We start from the raw sequence: 15,703 nt of genomic DNA on the forward strand, positions 1-15,703 counted from the left end.
AAGGCATCGCAAAAAAAAAAACCACAACGGCCCGATATTTTCTTCCCCTTCGACTTCAAACGCCCGATACTGGTAAGCCAAGACTTTGGGGGGAGCTGAGTTGAGTCAGCTTTTCAGTTACTCAGCCGGTACTCCTTGACGGAGTTGCCAGTAAGAAGCACTCTCACTTTTAGCCAAAAAATAAAAAAATAAAAAAAAATAAAAAAATTTTTTTTGGTCCTGCCGGTAAATTAGACTTTTCAACTTGAGGTCAACAGGGTGCAGCCAATCGAAAGCGCGCGTGCGCACACAAACACACACACAGGTGTGTGTGTGTGCGTGAAGAATACACTGTGGTCAGGAACCGGCATGCTTTCCTCCCCCCCTCACCCACGACTCCCCGTCCGGTTAAGGACTTGCTGGGGTTACTACGGCGTCCACGGACACAGGAGGGCCGGTCCAGGGGTGACCAGTGATACTGGTTCCATTTCGGTTGGGGTCTTTTTTTCCTCATTTATTCCAACCTTCCCTTTTTCGGAACCAAAAACACTCCTTTGCACCTGTTTGCGAACACACCACCCCCCCCCCAAAAAAAACCACACCGTTCGACAAACAGCACCGGCACTTGAGATGGGATGCCTCCCCTCCCCGCTCCCCTTCACCCCCCTCCACTCCCCCCTCCCCACGGCACAGGGGTGCCCACAATCTGGGGAGAAGGAGGGAAGATCCGTTAACACTTTCCCCACATGAATCAAACCGAGGAGCTGCTCGAGCTTTTTGAGACGGGGACTCAACTCCCCCGCGCGCCCGAGGAGGAGGAGGACGAGTTACTCAGCGCTCTCTCTCGGATGCTGACAAAAGAAGAACTCAGGGGAGGGGCTTCCCCCCCCCCCAACCTTAAGAACGAACAAAGTTTGGTTAGAACGGAGGAAATGCTCCAACGCTGGAGGTCTTTAAGAGGAGGTGGGGATATCTGCTTGTCTGAAGTGGTGTAGGGTTTCCTGCCTAAGCAGGGGGTTGGACTAGAAGGCCTCCGAGGTCCCTTCCAACTCTCTTGTTCTATTCTATTCTATATTCTATTCTTCATTCCAATAGTTATTCTATTTTTCATTTCAATATTTATTCTATTCTATTCTATTCTATTCTATAGATTCCATATTCTATTCTATTCTATTCTATTCTCCATATTCTATTCTATTCTATTCTATTCTATTCTATCATATCCTATCAATTCCATCTTCTCTTCTCTTGTCTTCTATTCCATTCCATCTTCTATTCTAATTCTATTCTATTCTTCATTCCAATATTTATTCTATTTTTCATTTCAATATTTATTATATTCTATTCTATAGATTCCATCTTCTATTCTATTCGATTCCATCTTCTATTCTATTCGATTCCATCTTCTATTCTATTCGATTCCATCTTCTATTCTATTCTATTCCATATTCTATTCTATCCTATCCTATCAATTCCATCTTCTCTACTCTTCTATTCGACTCCATCTTCTATTCTATTCTATTCTATTCTATTCTATTCTATTCTATTGATTCCATCTTCTATTCTATTCTATTCTATTTATTCTAATCTATCAATTCCATATTCTATTCTGTTCTTTTCTATTCTATTGATTCCATCTTTTATTCTATTCTATTCTATCGATTCCATCTTCTATTCTATTCTATTCTATCGATTCCATATTCTATTCTGTTCTTTTATTTTCTATTCTATCAATTCCATCTTCTATTCTATTCTATTCTATTCTCTATAGAAAGGAAGATAAAAGAAAAAAAGAAGGGGGAAGAGAAAGAGGAAGGAGAGAAGGAAGGAGAGAAGGAGGAAGAGAAGAAAGAAGACAGAGGAAGTGAAGGAGGGAGGAGGGAGCGAGGAAGGGAAAGGAGAGAGGGAGAGAGGAAGAAAGGAAGGAAGGAAGGAAGGAAGGAAGGCTCACGCTCTATGCTCTGCAGAAGACAATAGCCACCTCCATTCCCAGATGCTCCAATTTCTCTGGGGCAATTAAGGGCAAGAATTCCCACTTTCCCAATGAAACCAGCCCTATAAATAGCCATTTCCACCCACGCCGTGAGCTTAATTGACGCCTTCCACTTTCCTGCCTGGCTAATTTGGCAGCCGGCGACCGAAATAGCGACTCCTGATAAGATTCCACCTCCCTCCCTACGGGGGCCACCCTGGGACGCCCCACCCCACCCCTGCGGAGCATCCCGAGCCCTCGCCCCGCCCGGAAAGATGGAGGAGCTTCAATGGTTTCAATGGGCCTTTCCTTTTTCTACACCAGGTAGAGAGAGAGAGAAGGAGAGAGAGTGAATGAGGGAGGGAGGGCGAGAGAGAGGGCGAGAGAGATGGAGGGAAGGAGGGAGCGAGAGAAGGAGAAAGAGAGAGGGGGGAGGGAGGGAGGAAGGAGAGAGAGAGGGAAAATATGTCTTTTTTCCAAAGATATACTTATTTTTGTTTTACTGAGCATATCCTTCCTTCCTTTATCTCTTTTCCTTTTTCCTTTCCTTTTCTCCTTCACTCCCTCCCCACTTCCTTTTCTCCTTCTGTTCATTCCTTCCCCTCTTTCTTTGGAAAGAGAAGCTATCTATTCCTTCTTCCCTCCCTCTTCTTTCTTTCTTTCTTTCTTTCTTTTCTTTCTTTCCATTTCTTTCCTTCCTTCCTTTTTCCTTCTTTCCTTTCTTCCCCTTTTCCTTCCTTTCTTCCCCTTTCTTTCCTTCCTTTCTCTTTCTTTCTTTCCTTCCTTTCTCTTTCCTTCCTTCCTTCCTTCCTTTTTTCCTCCCTCCCTCCTTCCTTCTTTTCTTTCTTTCTTTCTTTCTTTCTTTCTTTCTTTCTTTCTTTCTTTTCTTTTTCTTTCTTTCTTCTTTCTATCTTTCTTTTTCTTTCTTTCTTCCTTCCTTCCTTCTTTCTTCTTTCTTTCTTTCTTTCTTTCTTTCTTTCTTTCTTTCTTTCTTTCTTTCTTTCTTTCTTTCTTCTTTCTTCCTTCCTTCCTTCCTTCCTCTCTCTCTCTCTCTTGGTCCTTCTTTTCATTCCAAGCAGCTGAAGCTGATAAAGATCAGAGGAATCTTCGGTCCGCCTACCTTCGCCTCTTGGCCTCTCTGGTTTCGTGGCCCAGCCCTGCCTCCCAGGCCATCCAGAGGACCAACGCCACCCCGAGGCTTTCTAAAGCTCTCCGCCACCCTTGCTGGACGGGCACTGCCAAGCACAGCTGGCAAGCACCCAGGTCTGAAGTACCCATAAGAAGAGAATGGATCTGTGCTGAATAAGCCTAGCACTGATGAAGTTACCTAGTTTGGTTATGAAACATCTGCAAGAAAACCACGGAGGCCACAGTCCTCCCCCACTCCACTCCGCAAACCCCTCTCCCTTTTCCAGCACTGATGCGGCTATCTAGCTTGGTAATGAGACGTCTGCAAGGAAACCACCCAGCTCAGAGAGCACCCAGGAGCCCAGAGGTCTTTGCTACTCCCCCCCACCAAAAAAAGCACGAAGCAGATCCCTGGTCCCAATAAAACCCCTTTTATGAAACGAATGCAAATTCCTCTCCTTCGCCTTCAGCCCAGGCCTGGCAAAAAGTATTTCAAAGGAGTATTTATGACGACAGACCTTATCTATCTTGGAAAGCTGCCATGGAAATATTTTCCAAATGAGGAATGACTTGGCACAGAGTCTCTGAGATTCACGGACAGATCTTCACACTCCTGAAACGAATCTAACGAATGAACGAATGGTTTCCTGCAAAAAAAACCTTCCCTTTCGTTCATCTTTTATGTCCTCTGGGAGTACACCAACAGAGTTAGGAAAATTTTGAAATCTAAATTGAATGGTGGAAATACAATCAAGGCCATAAATACCTGGGCAATACCAGTTATAAGATACACAGCTGGTATAGTTAACTGGACACAAGCTGATTTGGACCTTTTGGACCGAAAAACCAGGAAACTAATGACAATGCACTACAGTTTGCATCCACGTGGTGATACTGATAGACTGTACCTGTCCCGAAAATCAGGTGGCAGAGGATTATTACAAGTGAAGCAAACAGTTGAAGAAGAAAAACATGCACTGGCTGATTATTTAAAAGAAAGTCAAGAACATCTATTAATCGAAGTAAAGAGCAAAAATCTACTGAAGGCCCAACAGACAAAACAAGAATACAGAAAAGATGTGATAAAATCAAGAATGGAGAGTTGGCAGAACAAAGCACTGCATGGTCAATTTCTGGAAAAAATAAAAGATAAAGTGGACAGGGAACAAACTTGGTTATGGTTAAAAACAGGTACATTAAAGAAAGAAACAGAGTCACTAATCCTGGCTGCGCAAGAACAAGCTATCCGCACAAATGCCATTAAGGCCAAAATTGAAAAATCCTCTGATGATGCCAAATGCAGACTTTGCAAAGAAGCTGATGAAACTGTGGATCACATACTCAGCTGCTGTAAAAAAATCGCACAGGCTGATTATAAATTGTGGCACAATTCAGTAGCACAAATGATCCATTGGAATTTGTGCAAAAATTATAATATTAAAACAGCAACAAACTGGTGGGAACGTCAGCCTGAAAAAGTCACCGAAAATCAGATGGTCAAGATCTTGTGGGATTTCCGTATACAAACCGACAAAATACTGGCGCATAATACACCAGACATCACCCTGGTTGAGAAAAACAAGGTCACAATCATAGACATCGCAATACCAGGTGATAGCAGGGTCGCCGAGAAGGAACATGAAAAAAATCGCAAAATACCAGGACCTTAAAAATCGAAATTCAACGACTATGGCACAAACCAGCAGTGGTAATTCCAGTGGTAATTGGCACACTGGGTGCTATTCCAAAAGCACTGGAATTACATTTGAAACAGTTAAAAATTGACAAAATCACCATCAGTCAAATGCAAAAAGCCGCACTGCTTGGATCCGCACTCATATTAGGAAAATACGTTACAACGTCCTAGGCCCCTGGGTGGGGCCCGACTAGTAACCAATGCCAAATCCGGCGAAACAACTGGCCGCTGTGATACAATTCTGTTGTAATAATAATAATAATAATAAAATGAATAAAAGCTGAGTTATTTTTTCCTTTCATATACATTCACAAATATACATTCTTGTTGAAAGGAAGAAGGGGGAAGGAAGAAAGAAGGAAGGAGAGGAGGATGGAAGGGAGCGGAAGAGAAGGAGAGAGGGTAGGAAGGGGAAGAGGAAGAGGAGCGGGAGAAAGGCAAGGGAAGAAGGAAGGGGAAGGAGAGGAAGAAGGAAGAAAGTAGAGAAGGGAGGGAGGGAGAAAAGAAAGGAAAACGAGGTAGTGTTACAACAGGGATGGTAAATAAAGCAATATATAAAATATATTATAACCTACTAAATGAAATAATAAATGTATAAGAATGACAAATGTATAGAAGAATAACATCTATGTGAATGCATACTTGAAATGTTATGTAAGAGAACAACAAATAATTTTTTTTCTGGAAATAATAATAATAAAATGATTAAAAACTTGGTGTGGGAAGGCGCTGAGATAAGTCGCTCTATCAGAAGCCGTCAATCAGAACCCGAGTTCATTCTTCACCACAATCAGTCCTTTTGCCCCCGCCAAGAAGCTGGTTTTTTTTTGTCACCCAACAACTCTTGGGTTGAGTCATCCCCCCCCCCCACCCCAAAATCCAGCTGAAATTGCTGAGATCCAAACACACCCCTCCCTGCCCCCCCTCCCTGCCCCCTCCATTTTCAAATATCATCTTGCTTCCTCCCCCCCCCACCATCCAGCGACTTGCAAAGAAGCACAATCCACAGCCCCTTCTGCCTCATCATCAAGATTGCAATCGGCAAAACGCCGGCGCGATATTTATCTTGGAAGTGGCAAGATTTCTCCGCGCGAGTTCAACATGTGTGTTTGGTGAGTGCGTGCGTGCGTGTGTGTGTAGCGACGAACCTGAGAGCAGGGAGGAATTGACTCAACCCAACCCAGAGATCACACATCCAGGTGGCCCTCGGATCAAAATTGCAGGTGGCACATAGCGAACAGCGAGGCTAAAATTGGTTTTTCCTCGGCTGTTTGTTGCCGCTGTCGCAGTTCGCACAAACCTCCTTCCTTTTCTTTCTTTCTTTCTTTTTGTTTCTTTTATAAATGAAGTTTTTATTTTTTTTATTACAGATTTTGACACGTTTTACAAACCAAGTTTTCCCTTTTTACATCCTCTTACGCAGACAATCCATCTTACACCGTAGTTCTGTTTCAAATTTCGCCCGTCTAATTCCCTTTCCATGTTTTGGATCTTAAAAGCTTATTTTCTCCTTAATACGTAAACAATATATCCTTAATGGCCGCTTCAGAGTTAAACCAAATTTCATGTTTCATCTGTTAAGTCTGTTTTACCGTAATTGGCACACATGCTCCGTTTTTACATAGAGAGCATTTAACTCAATGAATTATCCGCAGTTAATCATATTACTATGATTCCCTTGTATCTTAGTTAGCTACATGCCGTTAACAATATTAATAAATTCCACTTTAATCTGCTGATATATCCCTTCTTTCCTTTCCTCCTCCTTTAACCATTTTCTCTTAGTCGCTCAAAAATTCCACTTCTTTTTAATTTCTTTCCTTCCTCCCATTATCCTAGTTTCTTTTTTTTCTTCTTTTTATAATTATTGTACCTTTTTTTTCAAAACCGCTTTACTCACTTTTAATTCCATTATTCTAGCAGGGTATTTTCTAGTTTTCCTCCACTATATTCTTCCTGGTTGTTTAATTGTTAGAAGAAACGCCTTTTCTAAGGGGGCTGCATGTCAGCAGTGGCCTCGCTCCCCAACAGGAGCAAACAGGGATCAATGCAAAAAAAATATCTTTCTTATTCGGGGAGGTGGTCCAGCCTCTCTTGGAGGGTCAAAAAACCTCCTTCAAACTTTTATATTTTAACTCACAGCCTGACAGGTAGGCTCAGCCAAGGGGCAGCCACGAGCCTCGAGATTTGAATTCGGGACAGCCCGATTTTTACGATATCGTCCCACGGGCTGCCTCCCCAATTATTATTATTAGCCTCCGAGCCTTCAAAAAGCAGAATTGTCCAGTTGTGAGTTTCCACGGGTGAATGATCATCTCAGCATCTCCAAAGCTGTCCAGATCTTGGGAAAAGGGAATTCTGGGAACTGCCGGAGCGGCGAAAACTCCTCATGTTGGCCGAAGAACAAAATTTTTAACAAGGGGAGGTGGAAGATTAAGATGAAAATAAGTCTTAGCAGCTTTGCTCCACATTGCAGTCTGGAGATGCTCTTTAAGGAAGGTGCTGAGAACGCTTTGCAAAATACATGAGGATATTAAAAAAAGAATCCTTTGACACACACACTCATCCAGGAAGGGGCTAATCCTCGCCCTTACGACCTCAATCGAGCCTCAAACTCCTGTCGCGAAGTGAGACCTTTGCAAAGTGAGTGTTGCATCGTTTTTACGACCTCCTTTGCCCCCGTTGCTAAATTAATTTCTACAGTGGGTAAGGGAGTAACCCGGCTGTTAAGTGAAACCTGGCTTCCCCGGGGTCGCAAAAGCGGATCGCGCGACACCCCGTCCCACCTCACCCTCGGGGACATTGCAACGGTCGTAAGTATGAACTGCTTGCCAAGCGTTTTGAATTTTGAGCCCCTGATCACGGCGAGGCTGCAAAGATACCTGTGAAAAACAGTCGCCTTTTTTCCCAAGGTTGTCGTAACTTGAAATGGTCAGTAAATGAACATTGGTAAATCTAGGAGTATCTGTAAGAGCATCTGAAAATCTGAAAAAATCATATTTCTGCCGAAGTACTTTGGGTCCCTATTCCCTTCGGGATGAGTTTGGCTGGACAAGTCCATTTTTATCTATTTATTTGTCAAATTTATTTGCTGTCCATCGCAACGCATCTTGACCCAAGAGGCAAAAAAAAGCATTGACTCTCCGACAGGGAAACGAGAAGACTTGCAAAAGTTAGAAAGGAAAGGAAGGAGAAAGCATGAAATTAAATTGTTCATGTTAAATGAAAACCATGCAGCGTTTCATGCCAGGTTTTGCAAATTTGCAATCTGGGCAAAATCTGCACTTATATGCCCAATACGTGAGGATAAAGCAAGTGAAAACAACGGGTTTGCAGAATTGACAGATTTTAGCGAGTCATTTTCATATAACACCTTTGTGTGCATGGTGGAGTGAAATGTATATAAAGAGGCATTTCTGAAAATGTATCATCAGTTTTATTTTTAGCTTCAGTTCGGGAATGGCTTTAAATCAAACCTAAGCCACCAAAAGTGGGGGGGGGGGGGAGGGAAGAAACGTAATTATCAGCGTATTTAAAAAGTTCTCTCTGCTGTAGGATGGGAATTGTTGAAGGTTTGGGGAATATTACACTGATATAACCTGAATATCGGCTTGAAAAAACTACTGGCTTCCCACCCCATTCCCTGTATGATGCATTCCTTCTCTTAACAACTTTTAAAATTATTCCCTCTCTTGCTTGTTTCTTTTTTATAAAATCATTTTTCCAATTTTTAAGTTCGTTTTCCAATCTGCAATTTTTCTGCTCAATTAAAATGAAAAAGAAATCCACCAATCTGGAAAGTTTTGAGTAATTAAAACAAGCCTTGTTTTAAGATAGAATAATTAATGTATGTATGTATGTATGTATGTATGTATGTATCTATCTATCTATCTATCTATCTATCTATCTATCTATCTATCTATCTATCTATCTATCATCTACATCTATCTATCTATCTATCTATCTATCTATCTATCTATCTATCTATCTATCTATCTATCATCTATCTATCTATCTATCTATCTATCTATCTATCTATCTATCTAATATCTATCTATCATCTATCTATATCTATCTATCTATCTATCTATCTATCTATCTATCTATCTATCTATCTATCTATCTATCATCTACATCTATCTATCTATCTATCTATCTATCTATCTATCTATCTATCTAATATCTATCTATCATCTATCTATATCTATCTATCTATCTATCTATCTATCTATCTATCTATCTATCTATCTATCTATCATCTACATCTATCTATCTATCTATCTATCTATCTATCTATCATCTATCTATCTATCTATCTATCTATCTATCTATCTATCTATCTATCTAATATCTATCTATCATCTATCTATATCTATCTATCTATCTATCTATCTATCTATCTATCTATCTATCTATCTATCTATCTATCTAAATAACTAACTATCATCTATCTATCTATCTATCTATCATCTATCTATATCTATCTATCTATCTATCTATCATCTATCTATATCTATCTTTCTATCTATCTATCTATCTATCTATCTATCTATCTATCTAAATAACTAACTATCATCTATCTATCTATCTATCTATCTATCTACCTACCTACCTACCTACCTACCTACCTACCTACCTACCTACATTATCTCTATCTCTATCTCTATCTCTATCTCTATCTCTATCTCTATCTCTATCTCTATCTCTATCTATCTATCTATCTATCTATCTATCTATCTATCTATCTATCTATCTATCTATCTATCTTATTTTTCCTTCTATTGTTTGACGGGACATTTTCAGTCAATGAGCCTGCTAATCAACTCCCTTTTCTGGATAAATATGCCATGCATATACAACAGAAGGAAAAATAATATACATAAAATACTATCTAAAGTATTTTATGTATTTATAAAATTAAATATATAAGAATAAAATTTAAAAACCATATCTGGGCTCTTCCAAAAGCTTGTTTGTTTTCTCAGCTATCTTGGCTACAAATTTGTGAAGTTTATAGACACTTAGTTAAAAAAATAACCATTGCAAATCTCTTTCTAAATAGAAATAAATTTCTGTATATTTTCTTTCTCTCCTGTTCTACTCCTGGGCAATTTTTAAAAAACCTATTCAGGGCAAAAATCTTTTCTTTCAACCGCTTCAAAAACAGTTCCTTGCATTAACAAGGCACAGAAATAATATTTGATCAATATATTTAATGATCCGGTTAATGCAAGTGGGCACTTTTGGATGAATGAAAACGTTTTGGCAATTTTAAATTTTCAAATCCGAACCTCGAGAGAAGGAAAAAAAAAATGTCGCATCTCCCAGGAAGGGAGGAATTGGCAAATAACGTCTTTAAAACTCCATCCACACTTTGAAAAATGCAGAAAAGGAGAGCGAACAATTGAAAAAGAACCAACATCCTTTAAGAAATATTTCAAAATATTCGGAAGAGGCGGCGTGTTTTACAAATATATTCTGAGGACGCAAACATTGCGTAAACCTTTCCATGTTTCGGTTCTGTTTTGGCTGCAAATTTGCAGAAAAACCCGACTAGGTTTTTCCATCAAAAAAGGAAAAGGAAGGATTTTGAAAGCAAAATCTCTCCAACTGCGTCGACTATCAAAAAAAAGGACCTATTTAGCCATAGGGAATAAAAGAAATCAGAAAAAGTGATTATTTTCTCTTTGATTTCCTTTTTTTTCTTCGCTTTGCAAATTTTCTTTGCTATTCGTACTTCACGCCTTAGAAGAGACACAAAAAGGGCATTTTTGACACAAGGCAAACAATAAAACTTATCGTCTCAAAAGAAGGATCCCAAAAACCCTACTGGTTCTCACAGTCAGAAACGCACCACTAAAAAGACCCCCCATCCTACCACACCAAAAGGTTTCCTGAAAAAAAGCAATTATGCATCTCTGAATCTCGGTTTTGCAATGTGAGAAATCGAGAATTTCAGTTCGATAAATCGAGCGCTTTTGACAGATTTTACAACTTTAGCAATTTACGATAGGGATGCTTCCATCTTTCTCATTTTAGAATGAATGGATATATATGCACACATCTTGCGGGGGGAGAGAGAGAGAGAGAGAGAGAGAGAGAGAGAGAGAGATATGGAAAAAGGGATGTATTTAGGTCAGGTTGGGGACAGATCTTAAAATTCCTTGTGAGGTTTTATAAAAAAGGAGTTGTGAAAATGTATGTGGTTTCCTCTCTGCTTTAATATAGTGAATTTGTGGGAAAGAGAAAAGGGGGAAGGAGAGAAAGAGAAAAAGAAAGAAGAATGAAGAGAAAAAGAGAAAGAGAAAAAGAGAAAGAGAAAAAGAAAGAAAATAAAGAGAAGGAGAGAAAAAGAAAAAGAAGAGAGAAGAGAGAGAGAGAGAGAGAGAGAGAGAGAGAGAGAGAGAGAGAAAGAAAGAAAGAAAGAAAGATAGATACATGGACTGACTTTCGTTAATTTTCAGTGCAATGGAACAATTTATCTGTTCTCCGAGGGGAACTCGGCCTGAATTTACATCAAAATTGTTCTGTTTTTCCCAGGTTGCTACAGTGCAATTCTGCAAATGGACGTAAATATCATTTTTAAGTCTTGTAACTGTTTATTTTTATTTCTTTATTCAATTTCTATTCAGTTAACTACCAGAGTTATTAATGCACATAAGAGATAGGATGAGTAGTCTTCCTTCCTTTTTCTCTTTCTTTCTTTCTTTCTCCTTCCCTCCCTCTTTCTTTCTTTCTTTCTTTCTTTCTTTCTTTCTTTCTTTCTTTCTTCTTTCTTTCTTCCCTATTGCTTGCTTTTCCTCTCTTTTTTCTTTCTTTGCTCTCTCTTCCCCTTTTTCTTTCCTTTTCCTTCCACTTTCCTTCATTCTCTATTACTCCCCTCACCCCTCCCCCTCCTCTTTTTCCTCCTTCTCACTCGGTGGCTCAGTGGCCAAGACGCTGAGCTTGCCGATCAGAAAGGTTGGCAGCTCGGGCGGTTCGAATCCCTACTACAAGGTCTCTTGTAGTGAGCAGGGGGTTGGACTAGATGACCTCCAAGGTCCCTTCCAACTCTGTTTACTGTTTGTCTTCTTCCGATTTACAGTGAGTACTTGCTGCTAAGAGGCCCAGGATTTCTCTTGAGTTCCTCTTGATATTGCACAATGAAACCTCTACGTGCTGGGTTTATCTTATCTTATCTGTCCTTATCTTGTGTCTAGTTTCATCTTATTTCCAGGAGACACCTAAAGACGCATTCAGAGTTTCCGAAACGGTGAACAAGCCTGACAAATCGCAACCATCAGAGAAATCACGAACCATAACACTCATCCACCGCGCCCTGAGACAAGCACATCCCAGATGAAATCGAATCTGTGTTTTTTCGAGACCCGGCAGCGTAGAAAAATAAGGATGCCACAGTTAACCTGGCTTGTTTCCCGCCCCCCAAACTGAGATTCTGCGAGAATTTTCTGGGATTCCGCAAGAGGATGGTTAAAGGAAGGGGGGGAAGCCGATTTTCTCCCAGGGGAGTCGTGCCTCTTGAAGAGAAATTTGCAGAAACATTTATTCCCTTCTTAAACTTTCAGTTTCAAGAAGTTTGGGGAAACTTTCCTTTCCTTTTTAAAGTTAAGCTTCAAGAAGTTTGGAGAAACTCTTCTTCGTTAAAGTTTTGAGAACTTTGAAACTACTTTTCTTTTTCTTTTAAAGCTTCAAGAAGTCTGAAGCAACTTTTCCGTTTTAAAGTTCGAGAACTTTGAAGCAACTTTTCCTTTTTAAAAAGCTTCAAGAAGTTTGGAGAAACTTTAGTTTTTTAAAAGTTTCAAGAACTTTGAAGCAACTTTTCCTTTTTAAAAAGCTTCAAGAAGTTTGGAGAAACTTTAGTTTTTTAAAAGTTTCAAGAACTTTGAAGCAACTTTTCCTTTTTAAAAAGCTTCAAGAAGTTTGGAGAAACTTTAGTTTTTTAAAAGTTTCAAGAACTTTGAAGCAACTTTTCCTTTTTAAAAAGCTTCAAGAAGTTTGGAGAAACTTTAGTTTTTTAAAAGTTTCAAGAACTTTGAAGCAACTTTTCCTTTTTAAAAAGCTTCAAGAAGTTTGGAGAAACTTTAGTTTTTTAAAAGTTTCAAGAACTTTGAAGCAACTTTTCCTTTTTTTTTTTTTTAAAGCTTCAAGAAATCTGAAGAAACATTTTTTTTAAAAAATGTTTTAAGCCGTTTGGAGAAACTTTTCTTTTTAAAAAGTCCCGAGAACTTTGAAGCAACTTTTCTTTTTAAAAAGTTTCAAGAAGTTTAAAGAAATTTTTTTTTCTCGTTTTTTTACATTTTAAGACCCGAACAAGTTTGGAAACTTCAGCTCCCCGGGTACCAAGCAGATGCCCCCTCCGACATCCCATCCCCAGTGCCGGTACCTCGCATGATGCCACTGGGCCGTGGGGCAGCTTCAGAGAGGCAGGTGCCTTGATTCTGCCACACCTGTTCAGTTGGGAGATGCCAGGTGCCGAGATCGAACCTCGGAGGCCGCTTTGCGAACGTCCGTCCAATTTTCTACAACTTCCTTTCTCGTTTCGGAAAAGGCAACTTGGGAGCGAGCGAATCTCCAGGTAATGTACTCACCTCAAGACTGTCGTTCCCGGGGGCCAATCGGAAGCCCCGTCTGCATTTTGGGGGTGGGGAAAAAGAAGGGAGAAACCGACGGCAGTGGGCTGGAAAGTTTGAAAACCGCAAAGACGAAAAAAGAGCGAGAAACAGAACAACCACAAAAAAGGACCAAGTTTCCATTAGCAAAAGAAAAAAGAAAGAGCAAGAGGGATGTGTTTTTTTTTGGGGGGGGGGGTCCCTACTTGGAGAGAAAGAGACAGGGGCTCGCCAGCAAGTCTTTCAAGATTTGTGCTGAAGACAGCTTCCCCCCCACTTTTCTCTCTCTCTCTTTCTCTCTCTCATCTCGATGGAATGCAGATTGGCTCACTGATTCGAGCGATCTGTCTTTGGCCGATCTTGTTTGTCCGGTGTCTGTCGCTCTTTCTGCAGGTACGGAGAAGTCGGTGATGGGGAGGGAGTGAAGATGGGGTGGGGGTGGGATATACTCTTGAAATCCCTTCTGAAAAGGGCAGCCTCTCTTAGGATCCTGGAAATTTCAAAAGCTGGGGAAACACCTTGATTTAAGCAATTAAAACTGCTGTTGAACTCTGAACAAAAAACTATCTCTCTCTCTCTCTTTCTCTCCCCCCCTCTCTCCATCTATATCTATCTATCTATCTATCTATCTATCTATCTATCTATCTATCTATCTACCTACCTACCTACCTACCTACCTACCTACCTACCTACCTACCTACCTACCTACCTACCTACCTACATTATTTCTATCAATCTATCTTCATTTCTCTCTCTCTCTCTCATCTATCTATCTATCTATCTATCTATCAATCTATCTATCATCTATCTACTTACCTACATTATTTCAAAATCAATCTTCATTATTTCTCTCTATCTATCTATCATCTATCTATCTATCTATCTATCTATCTATCTATCTATCTATCTATTTACCTACATTATTTCTATCAATCAATCTATCTTCATTTCTCTCTCTCTCTCATCTATCTATCTATCATCTATCTATCTATCATCTATCTATCTATCATCTATCTATCTATCTATCTATCTACATTATTTCCATCTATCTATCTATGTCTGTCTGTCTGTCTATCTACCTACCTACATTATTTCTATCTGTCTGTCTGTCTATCTATGAAAAAAATCATGAGCCAATTTTAATTTATTTTTGTTTATCAAATTTTGGTACAGCCAAACTCACTCACAGAGTTGACTCTGGACTGTGTATAGCTAAATTGGCTTTTCAGCATCTTTCAAGACAGATATATATATCAATGAGATCTTCATAATTACACACTAAATTAAGATTGTTGGGACGTCTATTCAAAATCTTTGGTAAACGTAAGGCTTCCCTCCCTCCTACTCCAGGCCCTTAAAAAAAAAAAAAATTAACTGATTATAAATGATTGGGAATAATTAAGGCCTCCTCCGTTCGTTTTATCCGATGAGAAATTCTCTTTTCAACCCTAAAAGCAGGATTATTATTATTATTATACAATTATATCACAGCGGCCAGTTGTTTCGCCGGATTTGGCATTGGTTACTAGTCGGGCCCCACCTATTATTATTATTATTATTATTATTATTATTATTATTAATTTATTTTTAAAAATGCCCTCTGTTTATCTGAATTAGTGTCACTTAGATCAGATGTGCGATGTGGAAATTTAATCAATGAATAGGGTTTTTTTTTAAAAAAAAATTTAAATGCTCCACTTGCTGAGGTTTTTGGGATCGTTTGTGAGAGAACGGGACAGTTTCCAATTATTCGGTTAATCCAGAAATATTATTTTTAAAAGGGTTTAAAAAGCCAAACCAGATTTCTCTGTGATTTTTCCCCCCCCCTCTGAGCGGGGAATGGCATGGGATAGTCCCAATTTTAGATCTCACCCGCTTTTCTAAGAGAGATGACTATACATGGTCAAACCAGGCTGGTCCGTGTTTTTTGGGGGGGTCACCACAGCCCCGAAGAGAATGACGTCAGGTGGAAAGATTCATTTCCAGTACAGCCTCTTCCCCCCCAATTTTGGGTGCTGGTGGGGGCCACAAGGGGACCGGGCACGCCACAGAGGATGCAACAACCCATGATGCTCATCGGGCACACAGGATGGGGTTGCATCGCGCACGTAAACTGTGCCAGGTACCCCACAAAGAGGAAGCCAAGGTGTGCCCACCTCCCACGCCTAGAGGCCCCAAATTTCTGAAAAACAAAACAAAACACCAAGACCAAAACAACCCCCAGATTTGGGGGACTGACAAAAATAAAATAATTTTGTATATAGAGAAACTACTTAGACAATAATGATTTTAATGTATAAGAGTGGGACGATTTGAAAC

This window comes from Thamnophis elegans, chromosome 17 (assembly GCF_009769535.1).
Source record: "Thamnophis elegans isolate rThaEle1 chromosome 17, rThaEle1.pri, whole genome shotgun sequence".
In the NCBI taxonomy this organism is placed as follows: domain Eukaryota; kingdom Metazoa; phylum Chordata; class Lepidosauria; order Squamata; family Colubridae; genus Thamnophis; species Thamnophis elegans.